The sequence below is a fragment of the Danio rerio genome, chromosome 12, assembly GCF_049306965.1.
Source record: "Danio rerio strain Tuebingen ecotype United States chromosome 12, GRCz12tu, whole genome shotgun sequence".
Lineage (NCBI taxonomy): Eukaryota > Metazoa > Chordata > Actinopteri > Cypriniformes > Danionidae > Danio > Danio rerio.
This window is the reverse complement of record NC_133187.1, coordinates 41,407,686-41,426,640: the sequence shown is the minus strand read 5'-3', so window position 1 is coordinate 41,426,640 and position 18,955 is coordinate 41,407,686. Positions and strand designations below refer to the sequence as shown.

The following is an 18,955-nucleotide window of genomic DNA, read 5'->3' as shown; positions in this document are numbered from 1 at the left end:
TAAATTACAGTTATTTACTCTATGTACCATTACAGATATTTACTGTGATAATAAATGGTAAATTACTGTTCAACCATTACTGCCCCATCCACTCTGATGCTTTAAGTTGCTATTTTATATTTATTTTATCTCTGTGTTTTCTTTGGTTCCTTTTATGTTTTTAACATTGAGTATCAGGAGTCAACCAATGCCACAGAGCTTATTAAAAGGTAAGTGTAAGATATGGACGAAATGCATTTAAAGGCAAAAATATTCACACAGAGCAAAGAAATTGTCACAATAATTTTTATAACTTTGTTTACTTTTTCTATAATTAATCTAATTTAATTGCCTAGTTTGGCCTATAGTTAAGATTTTAAATCACACTTTCAACTGAATATTAGTATTTTGCTAAATAACTAGTAAAAATGTGTTATTTAAAAAATATATATATATCTTAAACAACACGCATATACATTTTTGCAGAGACTCAATGAATTTGTCTGGAAAACTGGCAAGTAAAAGTGCCATTAACAGTTTAAAGGCTTTCCTAAATAAATGTATAAATCATGATATTTGTTGTGTTTTTTATTATTACTACAGATTTGGAACAACATGAGAATTAGATTATTTATTTATTTATTTTTTCTATGGATGAAGTTTATATTATAGTATATTTTTATTGTTTTTATTAAACAATATGTGCATAACTGTGATAAATGTAGGCAGTTGCTTTGAAAATATGCTATGTACCAGGGGTGTCAAACTCCTGGAAGGCCACAGCCTAGTAGAATTTAGTTCCAGCCCTGCTTCAACACACTACCTTTACATTTAGTTTGATCAGGTGTGTTTAATTAGAGCCAGGTGTTTGATTTGTTTACTGCTGAGTGTGCTCTATTCTCTGTCCATCAATTCAGATGTTGAGTCTGATATGTTTTAGGCTTTAAATAAGAATCTACAATGAGTAAGTAAAATGTGTTAAAATGTTTTTGAGGGTTTCTAAAATAAGGCTGTGTTTTAAGTTATATTGTTGTTATCTTGAACTGTGTACTTGAAAGCTACATTGTTAGCTAGTTAGCCTCTCCTCTTCTTACATTACTTTTGTTTAAGTATATGTATTTATTGGATATTGCATACTGCCATAATGTACAGATGCTAACAGTTGTATGTATCTTTCTGGCAACTAAGCCACAATTAAATTCCATCATCTCAGTAAGGTAACATGTGCACATCATCACAGGGAATCACAAAAACATGATACACATAGCCATCCACACACAAAAGCTCCACTGTCCGGTCCCAGGTTGTGAGTTTGTTGCTAAGTATTTTTAAGAGCTGTGTTTCCATCTATGAATTTATATTTGAAACAATAAAAAAGTTTGTTGTCATGAGATAATTAAAACAATAAAAGATTGGATCCTTTGGTTTTTCGGTGTTGCCAACTTTATTTTTGTTTTCTATAATTATTTTAAACTTTTTGAGATTTGACAGAGCTTTTAATTATTAAAAACTTTAAAATTTAAAATAATTATTTTGTGTTTTTTGCTGTTAATTTTTTTTTTTTTTTTTTTTTGCATGGTCAGCATTGAGGAGAGAGTAACACATTTCACTGCAGCACTTTGTGTGTGTGTGTTTATTGAATATGTGATTGTGATAAATGTTAGCAGTTGCTTTAAAAGTATGCTATATACCAGGGGTGCTTAATCCTGTTCCTGGAGATCTACCTTCCTGCAGATTTCAGTTGCTATCCATATCAAACACACCTAAACCAATTAATTAGGACCTGAACACCACGTGATAATTACAGGCAGGTGTGTTTGATATGGGTAGCAACTGAAATCTGCGGGAACGTAGATCTCCAGGAACAGGATTAAGCACCCCTGCTATATACCATGGGGTCAAACTCCAAGTTACTGGAGAACTGCAGCGCAGCAGAGTTTAGTTCCCACCCTGCTTCAACATTACCTGTAGATTTCTAACGAGCCTTAATTAGTTTTATCAGGTGTGTTTAATTAGAGTTACAGCTTAAAGTCCCGGTCACACTGAACTTTTCTCCCTATAGACTTCCATTCATACGCATGTGAATGCTGCAGACCTGGAATGCATGCTCATGCGACAAATTTTACAGTTTGCAGCATTGGAAAGTTCAAGTTTGGAGAACTCTGAACTGCGAAATCACATCATGTGATTGCTTGAGACAAATCAAAGATCAAACCATGACCTCTCTAAACAAAAATTATGGACCAGTTGCTTGCTTTTTCAATCTCTAAATATTTTGTTTAATCCCACTCCTTTTCGCAGAGCCATGTGACAGAATTTTGCATGCTTAAACGTTAATTTGACTGCAGCCTTGCTGTGCAGACCTGTGGCTCTCAGTAATATGTAAGATGATATTTATGTCTGCTGATTTCTTAATTTTGTTATACATTTTCTGTTTTATATTTGTTTGCTGCCAAAACAATAAAATAAATTTGTCAGAATTTACAACTTAATTAATTTAAAGAATTAATAACAGGTAAGAATACTAATTAATTTTAGTAACACCTTGACATACTATTGTGTATGCAGTATAATGCTGTGAGTTGTAACAGTACAGTTATTAACTGTACACAGTTTCCAGTTAGTTACCACTACTGCTCTATTACAGTAATTAACTGGCAACACTGTTGCCAGCTACTCACTGCAATGGTACGGTTACAGTAAACAACTGGCAACACTGTTGCCAGCCACTCACTGTAATGGTTCAGTTTCAGTAATTAACTGGCAACACTGTTGCCAGTTACTTACTGTAACCAAACTTTTACAGTGAGTAGCTGGCAACAGTGTTGCCAGTGTTCTACTGTAAAAAAGCCTGGTAAGGTCTAACAGTGTACTTCTATAATTCATAAAGAATGAAGAAGAGCAAAGAAATCGATCCAGGATGTTCTAATATCTGGAAGGCAATCCCAAGTTTACATGTTTCACAATTTGCAATGGCAATGTTGTCGTCATCAACTTTATAACCTCCAGAAAGCAGACATACTCACACTTTCAGCTTCAAGCTCCTTCCGTTTTCTACTTTGCCCTGTTTATTTTTTTCTAACGGAGAGCAATTTTTTTCAACACATTTCTAACGTGATATTTCATTTATCTTGTTGTCTATATCTTGTTGTCATTTCTAATAAATAATCAATTTTATCTTTGCCATGATGACAGCAAATAATATTTTAGTGGATGTTTTTCAAGACGCATCTGTACAGCTTAAAGTGACATTTAAAGGCTTAACTAGGTTAATTAGGTTAACTAGGCAGGTTAGGGTAATGAAGCAAGTTATTGTATAACCATGGTTTGGGCAGATAATTTTGTCCCTAAAATGATGCTTAGAAAATTCAAAACTGCTTTTATTGTAGCCAAAATAAAACAAATAATAATGTTTCCAGAAGAAAAAAAAAATATTATCAGACATACTGTGAAAATTTTCTTGCTCTGTTAAACATCATTTGGCAAATATTTAAAAAATAAAGAAAAAAAATCAAAGGGGGCTAATAATTCTGAATTTAACTGTATATTTGAGTCCTGATTTGGAGTTAATGTCTGATTCCGATCAAATCTGAAACCTCGTGATCAGCCCCTATTTCCAATCATGTGATCGGATCTGGACATCTCTATTCTATATCTAACTATTTTAACTATTAAATCTAAAAAAATGCACAAATTTACAAAATTAAACATGTTAATCTGTGACTAATCAATTTAGAGTGTGTTGTTATTCATGAATGGTTATCAAATTTCATTACTGGACTTTGCTCTGCTCTGCTCTGACTATAAAAATGAAAAAAAAAATAGCAAATTGGCTTTCATTGGCATTTTTTGTACTTAAAAACAATATATTGTCTGGGTTGGTCTTGCAAACTACAGTGCAAAAACCAGGTAGAGAGCTACCAGTACTTTTTCTGTTATTCTACAGATTTATTGCTATATAAATGATTTATTGCACAATAGATTGTTTCATTGTCTCCTAAAAAAAGCTAGTAAAAGTCACTGTGGAATTTTCTGCATCAAACCTCTTTGAAACAAGCTACAGACATCACACAAATTTCAGTGTATAGCAAACAGATGTAAAAATCTTCATTCAATGATTTAAATTTAAGAAGCAACAATAACATCATGAAATGTGCATGTTAATGCAATGCATTGTAATTAGTCTTAGTTCTTTCATGTATCTGTTAATCCAAATATTGCTTTTCTCATCATATTGTATGTTGATTCACACACAGTACATTATCTATAAACCAAATGAACGGCGAGTTTCATGACAGTGGCAAATGTATGCTAAAGAAAGAACGAAATAAACTTTAGCAATTTTATCGGGTGCCTTCCAAGCGCTTATATTTCCTAGAAATGCAAATCTTCTTCAAAATTAGTCCTTTATACTCACTTCAAACACATTCCAGGTAAATACAATATCAGGCTTATGAAGCTTCAAGAAATAAACCCAGCATTTTTTTTTCTCTTGCTCACTAATGTACCTCAGAAGAAATACTCCATTTGCTCTCAGCGGCTCGGGATCTGTGCGATTCATGTGTGTAACACTGATCCTGCCTTTATGAGATGGAAAGGGTGAGAGTGTGGTTCGCAGATCGAATGCAAATGAAGCTGATGAGTATCAGGTTAGTCACAGAAGGGAAAGCTGTGTGTGTTTTTCATCAAGGGCTTTTTTAGAGCTCCCCGGCGCTCTTAGTAAAGGGAAGCTAAATCAAGGTGATGACCTGTGTGGATGTGTGTGCGAATTTGTTGTTCGCGTATCTCAATTTGCGAGTGAAGTCTCATCCCCTAGTGAAGGATTGATGACGTCTAATGGGCTTTAATGCCTAATGGAGATTGACAGTAACTATCAACATTTAGCGCCGCAACCAATTTGCATGCAGTATAGACCACCGTGCTGCAGTAACTCGTGTGTGTATGTGTACACCCTGTAGGTTCTGTAGATCTTTTGACCTTTGGTAAAATGTCTGCATGACCTTCGCAGTGAGTTGCTGTACTCCCGGAGTAATTGAGATTTTTAATGTGTTTGAAAAAAGACTGCTATTCCTGCCAATGCTGCACAGTGAAAAATGCAGTAGAACAGTATTAATCAGCCTGATCTCATGAGGAAATGTTTTACTATTTTACATTTCATCAGTTTTTGTATGAAATTCAAGTTCAGTCCCAGCAGGCACACAACATCATAAGACATTAATATTAGGTTATTTAGGTCGAGACCAGGGCTTGACATTAACTTTTTTGATCACCAGCCACTGTGTAGTTTTCCAACATTACTAGCCACTTGCCATTTTCACTAGCCACAATTGTATTGTTGGGAAAATATATTTTATACTCATAAATATGACTTTGACATGCTAAAATTACTTGATTTAGATCATATCCACATGCCTTCTCATTCATTTCACTCTTTGTGTCGTGTATGAGGTTGCTCAATAATCATGAGTAAATGGGTCCTGGTTTCGTAGTATTACAATTAGTTTTTATTTCATATAATTTTCAGAGCTCAAGATGAGCAATTTACCCAATTTATCTCTGACCACACCAAACATAAACAATTAATTATTTCTTAGCCACACATTTTAAATGTGTTAAAACAGCTAAAATGTAGCTGCATAGTATACTTTTTATTTAACAAAACATATGCACAGTAATCTGTCCTGGCTAAAGCTCCCAGATCAGCAGTTAAAGGGCCATGACACCCCCCAATTTCGGTTAAAGTCAACTTCAGAATTTTTTCAAAAGATGCATGATTAATGGGCGTGGAGCTCCGCGAGCATCGGGCAGGAGTGGGTGTGGCCAGCAGGGGAGAACGTGAGCGAACAACTGTTGTTGTCAGTTAGCTCACAAAATGAGACAAACCGTGAGGAGACGCTTGAGTTTATAGTTTACAAAGTTAAAATGCAAACAAATGAACAGTGATTTAATGCCCTGCTACATTTGTTATTCGTAATTTCATATACACATAACCACAATTTATATCATTATAAAGATAAGTGTGTTCATGTAAACCCTATAAATGAGGACTTCTCCCTCAATCCCCATATCCAGCAGACTCAGTGCAGCAGGTCTCCTGACCTGTCTATTTTAACCATTAGCCCTGCTGGTAATCTGGAGGATTTAGGCAAACACAGCAGCACAGTGATGTGTCTGAATGTGAACGAACTCCTGATAAAAGTCAACGTCCGCCATTCTCTAATTCTCGTGCTGCTCTCCCGACAAAAATGCTAGCAGCACACACAGCTTTGCTTTATGATCGGCCCTGACAGGATTGCGGGGAAAAACATGCAACAAACCCCGTGAATCATGGAAACAAACGCATTCATGAGCCTTCATGAACGGCTAAATACTGCCGTGGGTCCGTCCGTGTCTCACAGCTCGGGCTTGACTCTGGCAGGTTTCATGAATAATTAAGCAGCCGGCTCTTCTCATAGGATAAGAAAACTCCGCTATGAATAATAATGAGAAACCGACGCGTCATCATTGCACTTGCAGTACTGCGCTACGTCGCCGATTTTGATCCCGCCCTAAAAATCATTTTAAACCCGGAAGCTGAAATTAGCTGACAAAAGCTCAAAATTACCCAGTTTTCCCCACAATTAAAGCTGACAGGTGCTAACATTGTCTTAACTGATGCTCAACACACACAAATCTGTTGATATAAAAAAAACAGTTCTCCAGGGTGTCCTGAACCTTTAACTACACATAAATGGGGTGTTAATCTCCCATTAAAGCAATGTTGAACCATGCTAACGCTTAAGAAAGCAAGCAAAAAAACATACCGAGTGATAATGAAAGGATAATCACACACACATGGTTAACATTAATGATAATCTAAGAAGAAAAAAGAAAAATCTGGAACTCTTGAAAGCAGCGAGACTGTCGGTGCGTGTTCATCACTTTTTGTCTAGGCTATTTGAAAGTGAACCGATCACATCAGTTGTGTTTCTAGACACAGTTGCTTCATGCAAGGAAACAGGAGCGTGCACACAATTTAAACAGTCGCGCATCACCTCAGCTGTTAGCGCGAGTGATTATCCTTTAATTTGGTATTCACCTGCTTTCTATTGCTCACGCAAACACAATTATTTTTTTCAGAGATACAGTGCATTGGCATCCATTTGCCAGTCATACTGAGCAAAGCAAAGACAGTTGAGGTTCCACCACAAGATTGCTTCTTAATTAATTGCTTCTTAATTCCAAGATCGCCTTTGCATGCATATTGGACCATCCTTATTATCGAACCCTGCTTTTTAAGAATTATTATCCGGGAAAATTATTTTCATCCAGCCAAAGTGGCAAACTGTCTGTCTTCCCCACCACCGCTGAAATCTACCCATATTTGGGTTGGCGGTTATTAATGTCAAGCCCTGATTGTGACATTAGGCGACCAAAATTCAATGTCTATTCAATTCAATGATGAGCAAATCATCTAAAATCCTCCAATGAGATCATATAATCTCATACCAATTAGCCATCAAGTCAAAAAAGTTACAAATTGCCACAAGGTAGCTTTGTCTATATTAATGTGTATATTAAAAAAAAAATGAATAAGAGATTCAATTTCTAAAGGTTTGCTTTATTTTGTTAGGTTTTTGGTATATGTATAGGTTTTAAAATCTTTTTTTTTTTTTTTTTTTTTTTTTTCCAAATGTGACCTTTAACCATAAAGCAAAAAAAAAATAAAAAAATAAATAAATAAAAAATGGGGTGGAATATTTTTGTCAACAACCAAAAATACATTGTAGGGGTCAGAATTCTACATTTTTTGCTTTAATGCTAAAAATCATTCAAATATGAAGATAATGTTCCTTGAAGATATAAATATATGTATATATTTTTTTCAACCATAAGTATATCAAAACTTACTTTTTATTAATTATTAAAGTGAATTGCTAAGCACTTCAGTTATAGATAACTTTATTGCCGGTTTTAGTTTTTTTCTGAACCCTGATGATTCTATATTTTAATATAGTTGTCTATCTGTCTAAAGTGTTCTATCCTAACAAAATATACATCCAATACAATCTCACAGCAGTTTGTACATTTTTGATTTTTACATGACAACGAATTAGCCACCAAAATGAAAAAATAAAAAGTTAAATACTTACGTTTCCTCGTAAGATCAGACTTTATATGTCACACATAAATATCAAATATAAGTTGTATTTTATTTATTTACATTTGACTGTGGGGGAAACCGGAGCACCGGAGGAAACCCACCCGAAGGCAGGGAGAACATGCAAACTCCACACAGAAACGCCAACTGAGCCGAGGTTCGACCCAGCAACTCAGCGACCTTCTTGCTGTGAGGCGACAGCACCTACTGCGCCACTGCCTCGCCCTGTTTAATTTAATTTAATTTAATTTTATTTTATTCAGTTTAATTAATTTTATTTTTCATTCATTAATTTTTCTTCGCCTTAGCCTCTTTATTCATCATGGGTCACCACAGCGGAATGAACCGCTAACTGTTCCAGCATACTGTATGTTTTACACAGCAGATGCCCTTCTAGTTGCAACCCAGTACTGGGAAACCTCCATACACACTCATACACACACATACACACACTACGGCCAATTTAGTTTATTTAATTTACCTATGGCGCATGTCTTTGTACAGTGGGGGAAACTGGAGCATCCAAGGGAAACCCACACCAGCATGAGGAGAACTTGAAATCTCTACAGAAAAATGCCAGCTGGCCCAGCCAGGACTCAAATCAGCAACTTTCTTGCTGCGAGAGGATAATGCAACCATTATTTTGTTTTTAATTTAATTTAATTTAATTTAATTTAATTTAATTTAATTTAATTTAATTTAATTTAATTTAATTTAATTAATTTTATTTTATTTTATTTTATTTTATTTTATTTTATTTTATTTTTTTATTTTATTTAAATGAAAAGTTGGTTAGAATATATATATATATATATATATATATATATATTTTTTTTTTTTTTTTTTTTTTTTTTTTTTTTTTTTTTATTAAAAACCATGGTTATTCCACCAAATATTCCCATTCTTAACCTTTCTAAAGTTAAAAGTGAAAAGTAAGGGCTTCTTTTCTTTCTTTTCTTTTACCCACGTCTGCCAATCAAACCTGTGTTTGAAAGTGAAAGTCGATAACATTGTGGATTATAGTAAAAAATTCAGTTTTATGACCACTTTAAAAGTAAATGATGCTGCATAACCCCATCAGGGGGTCACTCATATTTTATTACACAAATAATAAACAGTTAATTTAGCTATATGGCAGCCATTTTTTTCAGCAAGGCAATAAATGCAATCGCATGACCTCGAGAGGTTGTGAGCATCCCAGTGAAACTAGATTGCTGCCATTTAAAATTCATCCATGTTGAGAATGTGAACACACATTTCAGAGCTGAAGGTCACAATAAACGGTTATGTAGAAGCAAAACAATTACCAGAGGTCAAGGCTATGCCGGACTGTCAAATAAACCCTGTCCGAGAAAAAACGGCTGCGGTGTAGTGTATACTGTCTACATGAAAATAAACACAACACCTGATTTGCACAAGGTCAGAGTCTGCATGCGGCGATCAACACGCAGTTTATAGGGGAGGATAAAAAAGAACAAGGTCACGGTCCTGAGGTTAAGAGTAAAAAGTTGAGCTGTTAGTCATCACAGCTGCTGTCTTCTCTGTGTGGGAAAGAATGCACGTCCTGCATGCTGAGTGAGAAATCAGTTCTCCCTCTCCTTGTCCACGTTTACTCAAACATAACTAAAGAGACTTGTGACATGCCTTGTAGGAGCTTGTGCCAATAGATTTCCACAGAATAGTTTGTGGTTTTCTTATAGAAATATTTCACTGTATTTTATTTAATTTTCTAAATTGAAAAAGATAATTCATGCTTTTATTACTTCTAGATTGGATTACTGTAACTCACTATATTTTGGGATTAGTCTGACAACTCTATCCTGTTTACAGTGTGTTCAAAATGCTGCTATAAGGCAGTACCAAAAACATGAGCACATCGCACCAGTCTTACGTTTTTTGCACTCGTTGCCTGTGTCACTTTTAAAATTCTTCTGTAAGTTTTTAAATCACTAAATGGCTTGGCTCCATATCTGTCAGACCTGTTGACTGAACATCAGCCTGGTCGGTCTCCTCGGTCATTAAACCAGAGATTATTATGCATCACTAAGTCGAGGCTGAAATGCAGAGGTGACCGTGCTTTTTCAGTAGCTGATCCTACATTGTGGAATGCTCTGCCTCTGTGTATTAGGTCTGTTTCAACTCTGTCTTTAAATCTAGGTTGAAAACTTACCTCTTTAACTTGGCATTTTATTAGTAAGAATTGTCTGTTTTAGCTATAATTTTGTATTTTTCTTTGTTGTGATGTGTATTGTGCAGCACATTGGTCAACCGTTGTGTTTAATAGTGCTATATAAATACAATTTACATGTCATTTCAGTTATAATTTTATTTAATTAAATTCTCTGATACTGTTTTCTTTGATTGCAACTTTATACCAACAACAACAACAACAACAATAATACAATAATAATAATAATAATAATAATAATAATAATAATAATAATAATAACAGCAACAATAACACTTATTAGTATTAATATTGATATTAATAGAATTATTATTATTATTATTAGTAGTAGTAGTAGTAGTAGTAGTAGTACTAGTAGTAGTATTAGTATTATTATTAATATTATCATTATTATTATTAATAAAGGTTTATAATTATGTGTTCAATTAATTAGTAATAGCAAAATAATAATAATAATAATAATAATAATAATAACAACAACAACAACAACAACAACAACAATAATAATGATTATTCTTATTTTTATTGTTATTATTCTTATTCGTATTCGTATTATTCTTATTTATTATTATTATTATTATTATTATTATTATTGTTATTTAATTTATCATTATTATTATTATTATTATTATTATTATTAACATATTTATTATTCATTATCAATTCTGTGTATTTAAATAATTAGTTATAGCAAAAAAAGTATATAATTTTATGGTCATTATTATTTCTATTATTCAAAATGTATTTAATTGGTTAAAATAAATTATAATATAAAAAAATAATAGTATATATGTATATTAGCAGCCTTATTAAGTCTATGCTGAATCAAATATTTATTTCTAAAGCTTCTTTTTTTTCATCTAGTTGCTGCTTTTTTGCATTCAGCACAGTAATGACTTTTTTATTATTTTTCTTTTGGGGATAATTTCTCAGCCCAATTTAATATGCACGTAATTTATGAATAATTAGATTAATTAATCGCCACATTGGGTAATTAATTAGATTAAACATTATAATTGCTTGACAGCCTTAGATTTAATGCAATTATCAAACTGCAAAGGCAACAATGCAGTTATTATGACCAGGATTGCTGCAGTATTTTATGTGGTGTGTAATATGAATGAATGGAATGAATGAATGAATGAATGAATGAATAGTTGAAATAATAACATAAAATTGCTATTAAAAATAGCTCCTTCTGTTTTTAAACACAATGCAATTATCAAACTGCAAAGGCAACAATGCAGTCATTATGCTCAGGATTTCTGCAGTATTTTCATTGGTGTGTTATTTGAATGGCGGTATAGTGGCTCAGTGGTTAGCACGGTCTCTTAACAGTGAGAAAGTTGCTGGTTCGAGTCCCAGCTGGGCCAGTTGGCATTTCTTTTTTCTAGAGTTTGCATGATCTCCTTTTGTTTGTGTGGGTTATGGGTGCTCTGGTATTGCCACGGTCCAAAGGCGTGCGTTATAGGTGAATTTGGTAAACTAAATTGACCTTGGTGTACGAGTGTAAATGTAAGAGTGTATGGGTGCTTCCCTGTACTGGGTTATGGGTTGCAGCTGCAAGGGAATCCTCTGTGAATGAATGAATGAATGAATAAATGAATGAATGAATGAATGAATGAAGTAAGTGGTAGTAATAATAATAATATAAATATGGAATTAAACGTGTTTTCCCAATACTGTAATAAAAAGTCTGTAAAATGTATTTTGGCCAGAAAAAAAAAACTGTATTCAGTTCTCCTAAATTGGTAGTTGTTAGATCCGTTTTATCGATTGTGAATAATTTGTGTTGCGTTCTGGCTTGTGTCACACAGTTAATTTCCCCACTAGGTGTTCCTCACCACTGAGCTTCCTGCATACACCATATGGGCAATTGGGCTCATGCCCAGGGGCTCCACGTCCACAGGGGGCACCATGCAGGCCCGCATAAATGTTTTCAGATAGCCTGGCTCTGGAACAGTTTAACAGCTAAAGATGTGTCAGTAAATATAGACTTGTTTTTGCAGCTCATTGGGTTCGTCTGCTGATCTGAGAGCCCTGGGCAAATGTGTGTGTTAATCTTGATTTGTTGTCTTGATTTAGTGAACATGGCTGTTCAAACTCACACAAATTACCACAAACACATCACTTACCGCCATAAACAACTGCATTTTATTGGGTTTTTGTTGTAGGGGAGAGCAGGCATGAAAATAACATAGAATAAAAAGAACAAAACGAGTTTACCTGACAGCATTTTCTCTATTTGTTTAAGCTATAACAGCACATTCTTCATGCAACTCTTGATGGAGCTGCCAAATATCACGTGACTTTGAAACCATGTCCTGCGGTTACGTCTTAATTTCAGTGTTGAAAGTAAATTATTATAGCAGTGATTTTTGCAATTCAGGCTCATTGTGGATACGTACCCCTGTATATATTTCTGGAGAGTACCAAATATGTCCCAGGAGCTTAATTTTTTTAGCAGTTTTTTTTTTTTTTTTTTTTTTGCGAATTCACCAGAGGTTGCTGTGTGCACTTTTTCAGATCTCAAATTTATCTTGCAACTGTCTTTTTCGCCTGCTGTTTGAGTAAATCCACCAGAGGCCGCTGTTGATTGACTGACTAACTGACCAATCGACCAACCCTCTTTCCCTAAACCCAACCAATAGTGTTTTAAAAAGCCCAAACTGACCAGCCCACCCACTTCCCTAAACCCAAAAAACAGCAATTCAGAAAGAAAAAAGCCCTCGCCTGATTTTTACCACGCTTTCAGATTTTACCACATTCTCACCCTGTTAATTACTTGTTTGTTTTATTTTTATTTATTTTTTTTTTACTTTTGTTTTTGTCTTACTTGCTTTCCGGAATCATTCAAACTCGAACCCTGTCATCGAGGTCAACTCCTCTCTGCATCTCAAGTCTGCCGATGTACATGGTAAGCTACTGGACAAGCTGGTAACCATGAGAAAGCCATCCATACGGAGGTAGGCAGTCAGCTGGCTAGCACGAAAAGAAACGGCATTAAACCACTCCATAGCGTTTATTGTAAAATAGAAATGCAGTTATGCGTACTTCTGGGTTCATAATTCACAATCTCCAGAAATGCATATAGGGCTATGTTTTCAGAATGAACCTATGTTGGTTACTTTACTACTCCATCAGCAGGGTACAAAAGTAACACACGGGACGAATGTTCAGATGCAAAAACCTCTAAGTACCATCTGAAATTTTCTTCTAAAATTTGGAATTTTCTCTGACTTCTGTCTTGATTCAGTAATTTCTCTTTTATGGCAAAGAATAGCTTCTTTGTATAGATTTTGTAGGAATGAAAACAATCATATCGGTTTGTTTATATGGCAAAACATCTTGTTCATCAAAGACGGTCTGAGAGAACATTTTGTCCTCTTTTAAGTGTGCTTGCATGAGAAGCAGAAGTGTCTGTGGTTTTTTGTGTGTGTGTGTGCATCGGAGGTCTGAAGGTCAACGTCTGGTTTCGGTCTTGCAGACAGTTCCCATACTGGAAAGTCCCCGCTATATATACATTTCTTCTTTATTCTGTTTGTATAACATGCCCATATTAAGAGTGTCTTCCTTCTTCTGTATAACTTTTAAAGGTCAGCCCACTATGTATATATGTCCCTGCTCATCCTTATCATCAGGCTTGCAGAATAAACCATTCTAACTACAGTTTGGTCTCTTCTCATGTCTCCGGGTCGACCTGCTGAACTTTGCTGAATCTGGTGCCTAATATAGGGGAAATCTTACAGATCTGGGGGCTCGTCCGGGATACATCTGATCAGGTAAGAGAATTTTTATTCACACTGCCTGCTCCGGTGTATCTCAGGAAATCGTAAGATTTTAGTTACAATTGAGTTGAGAGGTCTGTGTTCTAGAGCACAGAGTATCCTGGCAAGTTTACTTTCCACAGTAAATTGCCCAGAAGGATTTGTGTCGTCGTACTCAATTAAATTTGGGTTCCACAAATCAGGGAAATTTATTAATTTGACACTTGCTAGCCTGTCAAGTTTACTTCAAACAGTAAATTGCACAGAAGGATTTGTGTTGTTGTACCCGATTAAATTTGGGTTCCACAAATCAGGGGATTTAATAAATTTTAGTAAATAAGTATTACGCACCAGCTTCAGCAATATGGGACAAGGATATCCAAAACCAGAACCCAGTGAGAGTCCAAAGCAATGGATGGATAGATGTGGGTGGGAATTTTACACTGAACCCTGGCTGTCCAATTTAGCTGGGTGGACAGAGGGACAGTCTCAATGGAGAGACTTTCCTAGGGAAGGAACATTTGACCCAGGTTTCCTTCAGTTAGCTTACAAATTGATATGGGGATCCAGAATGGAATGACCAATATATGATGAATGGATATGACACATGGTATAAAATGAGTTCTATATGAAGGGATAAAAAAAAAAAAAAGGCATTTTTACACCTAAAACTGTTTTGAAATCTGTCCCCAAACCTAAAAGCAGAAGTAATACTGCCCTTACGGCAGATAAGAGAGGCTCTCTTGCAGCTGCTAAAACCACCATGACGTCACCGCCCCCTTATACGGGGCCTCCGCAATCTATTTCATGCTTCTATTTATCCGTCTCTGACAGAAATGATTAAAACTAAACCAGACCCCTCCGACAGCATGGAGGGCACTGCCTCAGCCTCTAATGTGGCTGCGGTGTGGGTTGCTAAACCACGAGGGATAGAGATAATTCCGCCCTCACCCTCTGTTCTTAAAGATCTTATATCTCTTCTACCAGAAGTGGACAAACCACTGCAATTTGTAGACATGCTGTTGCGCAGTTCGCGTCACTGCCAACTAATTGGGGCAGATTATCGATTTATCCTTCAAACCAAAATGGGTTCGTCCTATGACAATGAAGAAATAACAACAAAAATACCTGCTCTTGATCCCAAGCATGATATAGTACAAACAGAAACTGTTAAGGAAGAAACAGATGAGGGCAAAAAGACACGCACTCGTATAAAAACACGCCTCGCGTGGAAGGATGATCAGGAGGAGCTCCTGACACATCTAAAACAGTAGCTTACTAAATACTTAGTACCATACTTACTGGTCTGAATGTGACGCCACGACCGATCTTAATGGAATAATGCTAGATGGCAAAGGCCGTTTATGCCTGCCATCATCCTGTGCACCTTTTCTCGTCCGCGAGTTTCACGGTGTTACACACCGCGGCCGAAGAGGGGTAATAGACACAATGAGTTAATAGACACAATGAGTTAATAGACACAATGAGTTCCTTTTTATGCATCAGTAATTTACAGCACCATGTCAATAACACGCTAGATAGATGTCTGATATGTGCTCAAAATAATATCACTAAACCTCAAGCTAAACATCAACAATTGCCCCTTCCTGAAACACCTTTTCAGGAATGGCAGGTAGATTTCACACATCTGCCAAAGAGGGGTCCTAATAAATATCTACTGGTTTTTGTGGGCAAACTTTCAAAATGGGTTGAAGCCTTTCCATGCAGTAAGGAAGATGCTAATACAGTTGTCAGATACTTGACAAGGGAAATCATTCCACGATATGGTATACCATGTGCCATAGACTCAGATAAGGGAACCTCATTTACTGCGAAAGTAATACAAAATCTAGCTAAAGAACTCCAAATTAATTGGCAGCTACATATTCCCTACCATCCACAATCATCTGGTATAGTAGAACGAACTAATAGGACTATTAAGGACAAATTAAGAAAGGCTATGCAACATGCAGGGCATTCAAATTGGCTCGCCTTGCTACCTCTCGTTTTAGCAGACATGAGGATGTCTCCTCACAAAAGTCTTCACGGTCTGTCTCCTTATGAGACTGTGATGGGACGACCCTTTCCCTCACCATGGAGGCAAAGGGGTACCACACTGGGTGACGGTTCTTTGGATATTCATATGAGTGAATGTGCACAACAGCTACTAACAACATTGCATGCATACTGGACTAATATACATTCTGGTTCAGCCCCGATGCCGGTAGACCCAACACACCCATTTAAGGTTGGTGACAGAGTAATGATTAGACAGTTCAATAAAATGAGCACAGAACTGGGGGACCCCAAATATGGCCCCCCGACGGATGTCGTGGCTGTAACCAGAACCGCCGTTTTAACCTCCTCTTCTCCACAGTGGATCCATGCAACCAGGATAAAACGAGCACCTATTGAATAATAAAAATGTATAAGTTTTGTACTATGATAATCTGTCTGCAGACTCTCTTTGTTTTACAGATTTTGGGGGCCCCCTCAGCACAGACGACACCTCTACAGCTGCAATTCACCTCTACAGCTGCACAATTGCGTTTGGGAGACAGATGGGAGCTAAACACGTAGCACTGTCTACCTTAAGGCAAGGGTCAGCATGACTTCCTTTTTGCTGCGGACAATTGGACTGTTTCTCTTTCTTGTTGTACAAGTTGATGCAGCCAGGCTGAAACGCTGGACACATGATCATGAATTTGGATGGGCAGAGGATGGGGCTGACAATCCAATTGAAATAATATGTGGTATCAATATGTGAAAGTTTTAGCTAGGTCATATAATGTATCTGGTTGTTATGTATGTTCTGTTATGCCTCATTCAGCCAAGCAAACCCCTCTTTATGCTAAACCCATGAATAAAACAGCTGCTAAATGTTTTGCCAGTTTTGCAGGATCAGGGTACCAGGACCCATATATATAATTGTCAATGACTATGATCCATACCGGATTGGCATTAGAAATGGTACATGTGATGCTCTATTTTGGGTAAAATTTGGCCATGCTAAACCCTCACCTATTAGCCACAAGGTTTTTATTAACCACTCTATTACACACCCTGTGTGTTATAACCAGACCATGGGCTCTCATTTCATGGGAAGCACTGTTAACTGTCAACAAATTGCCTCCTCGGGAGAGGGGGCCCCAGTCGACATCTCAGGACCCTCAAATGGCACTTATGTGGTCCAGGGTGGGTGGTGGTTGTGTGGGAAAAACGCCTACATGTCCCTACCGGCCAACTGGACGGGGCAGTGTGCCCCTGTGCATGTGACTGATCACACTTTTATTGTGACAGCCCAGGTCCTGTCAGCGCAGCAAAGAGTTAAACGCAGTGTCCCTGAAATGAAGCCCCATGACTCTGTATGGGGTACTGACGTGCCCGAGGATTTTAAATTATGGACCACTGGTAGTAAAATGGTATTGGCTCTATTTCCGCAAATAGGTGTGGGAAAAGCTCTACTAAGAATTGAGACCCTGGACTATCGCATGGGCCTATTTCTGAATGCCTCAAAAAATAATTAATGAGGCCCAGAATAAGGAGCTGGGTAATCTACGTACCATGGTTTTGCAAAACAGAATGGCTCTAGATCTCTTAACAGCATCCCAGGGGGGGGTATGTAAATGAGTACTGCTATGTCTACTCTCCAAGGGTTTAAAAACTGCCATGACTTCTGATTATGTCCCAGACACAACTTGGGGTTGGATGATGGGTCTGTTCGGCTGGGTGACTCCTTTCCTTACTATGATAATTCCTGTATGTATTATTTTCCTTCTTGTTTGTTGTTGTGGTCCTTTTCTTTTACAAATGTTTGATGAATCGTGTTTATGCCACCATGGACAGTATGATGGGTCAACGATATGATAGAATCCCTTTGCGTTAGGCCTTTGGCCTAAAAGAGGGGACTGAGAGAACATTTTGTCCTCTTTTAAGTGTGCTTGCATGAGAAGCAGAAGTGTCTGTGGTTTTTTGTGTGTGTGTGTGCATCGGAGGTCTGAAGGTCAACGTCTGGTTTCGGTCTTGCAGACAGTTCCCATACTGGAAAGTCCCCGCTATATATACATTTCTTCTTTATTCTGTTTGTATAACATGCCCATATTAAGAGTGTCTTCCTTCTTCTGTATAACTTTTAAAGGTCAGCCCACTATGTATATATGTCCCTGCTCATCCTTATCATCAGGCTTGCAGAATAAACCATTCTAACTACAGTTTGGTCTCTTCTCATGTCTCCGGGTCGACCTGCTGAACTTTGCTGAATCTGGTGCCTAATATAGGGGAAATCTTACACGGTCCATACTGACTCCAAAGGCAGATACTGATTAGATCAGGGCCCTGTGTGTGGACTTTAGGGGTTTTACGATGTGGTCACATGTTGATTAGTCAGTTTGAATGTCTCAGCATTTGGGTTTTGGTCACATGGTCAAGAATGATCCAAAATAGATGGTCAACTTTGCTCTGTCTCTTTTCCTGCTCTGCCTCTCTCCTGCTCAGCTCCTTTCCTGCTCTGGAGGTTATCTTCTCTGGCTCCACCGCTCTCAGGCTTTCTTCGAGGCCTACTTACTCTCTTTGTCTCTCTCTCTCCCTCCCCCTGTCTCTCTCTTTTCACGTTTTCACACTATTTCTTACAATTAAGCTAGCTACAATTATCATTACGTTTTTTTCCATTTCATATTTTGTCGTTTTAGACATCATATATCAGCTCTATTAAAATTATATATTTAAAAAAGCAGTCCAACTAAGTAATGTAAAAGTTTTCTCTAACTTTTTATTATTTATTATATTTATTATTATTTATTATTTTATTATTATTATTATTATTATTATTGACAACATGCAATATATATATATATATATATATATATATATATATATATATAT

The 18,955-nt window shown here is 36.5% G+C and overlaps 1 long non-coding RNA gene across 1 annotated transcript; it reads left to right on the top strand.

The window, feature by feature from the left end:
* The first annotated feature begins 13,946 nt into the window (after window positions 1-13,946).
* LOC141376862 (uncharacterized) lies at window positions 13,947-18,285 on the top strand. Its single transcript, XR_012388152.1, has 2 exons — window positions 13,947-14,089; window positions 16,553-18,285. It is a non-coding gene; the product is annotated as an uncharacterized lncRNA (long non-coding RNA).
* The last annotated feature ends 670 nt before the right edge of the window (window positions 18,286-18,955 follow it).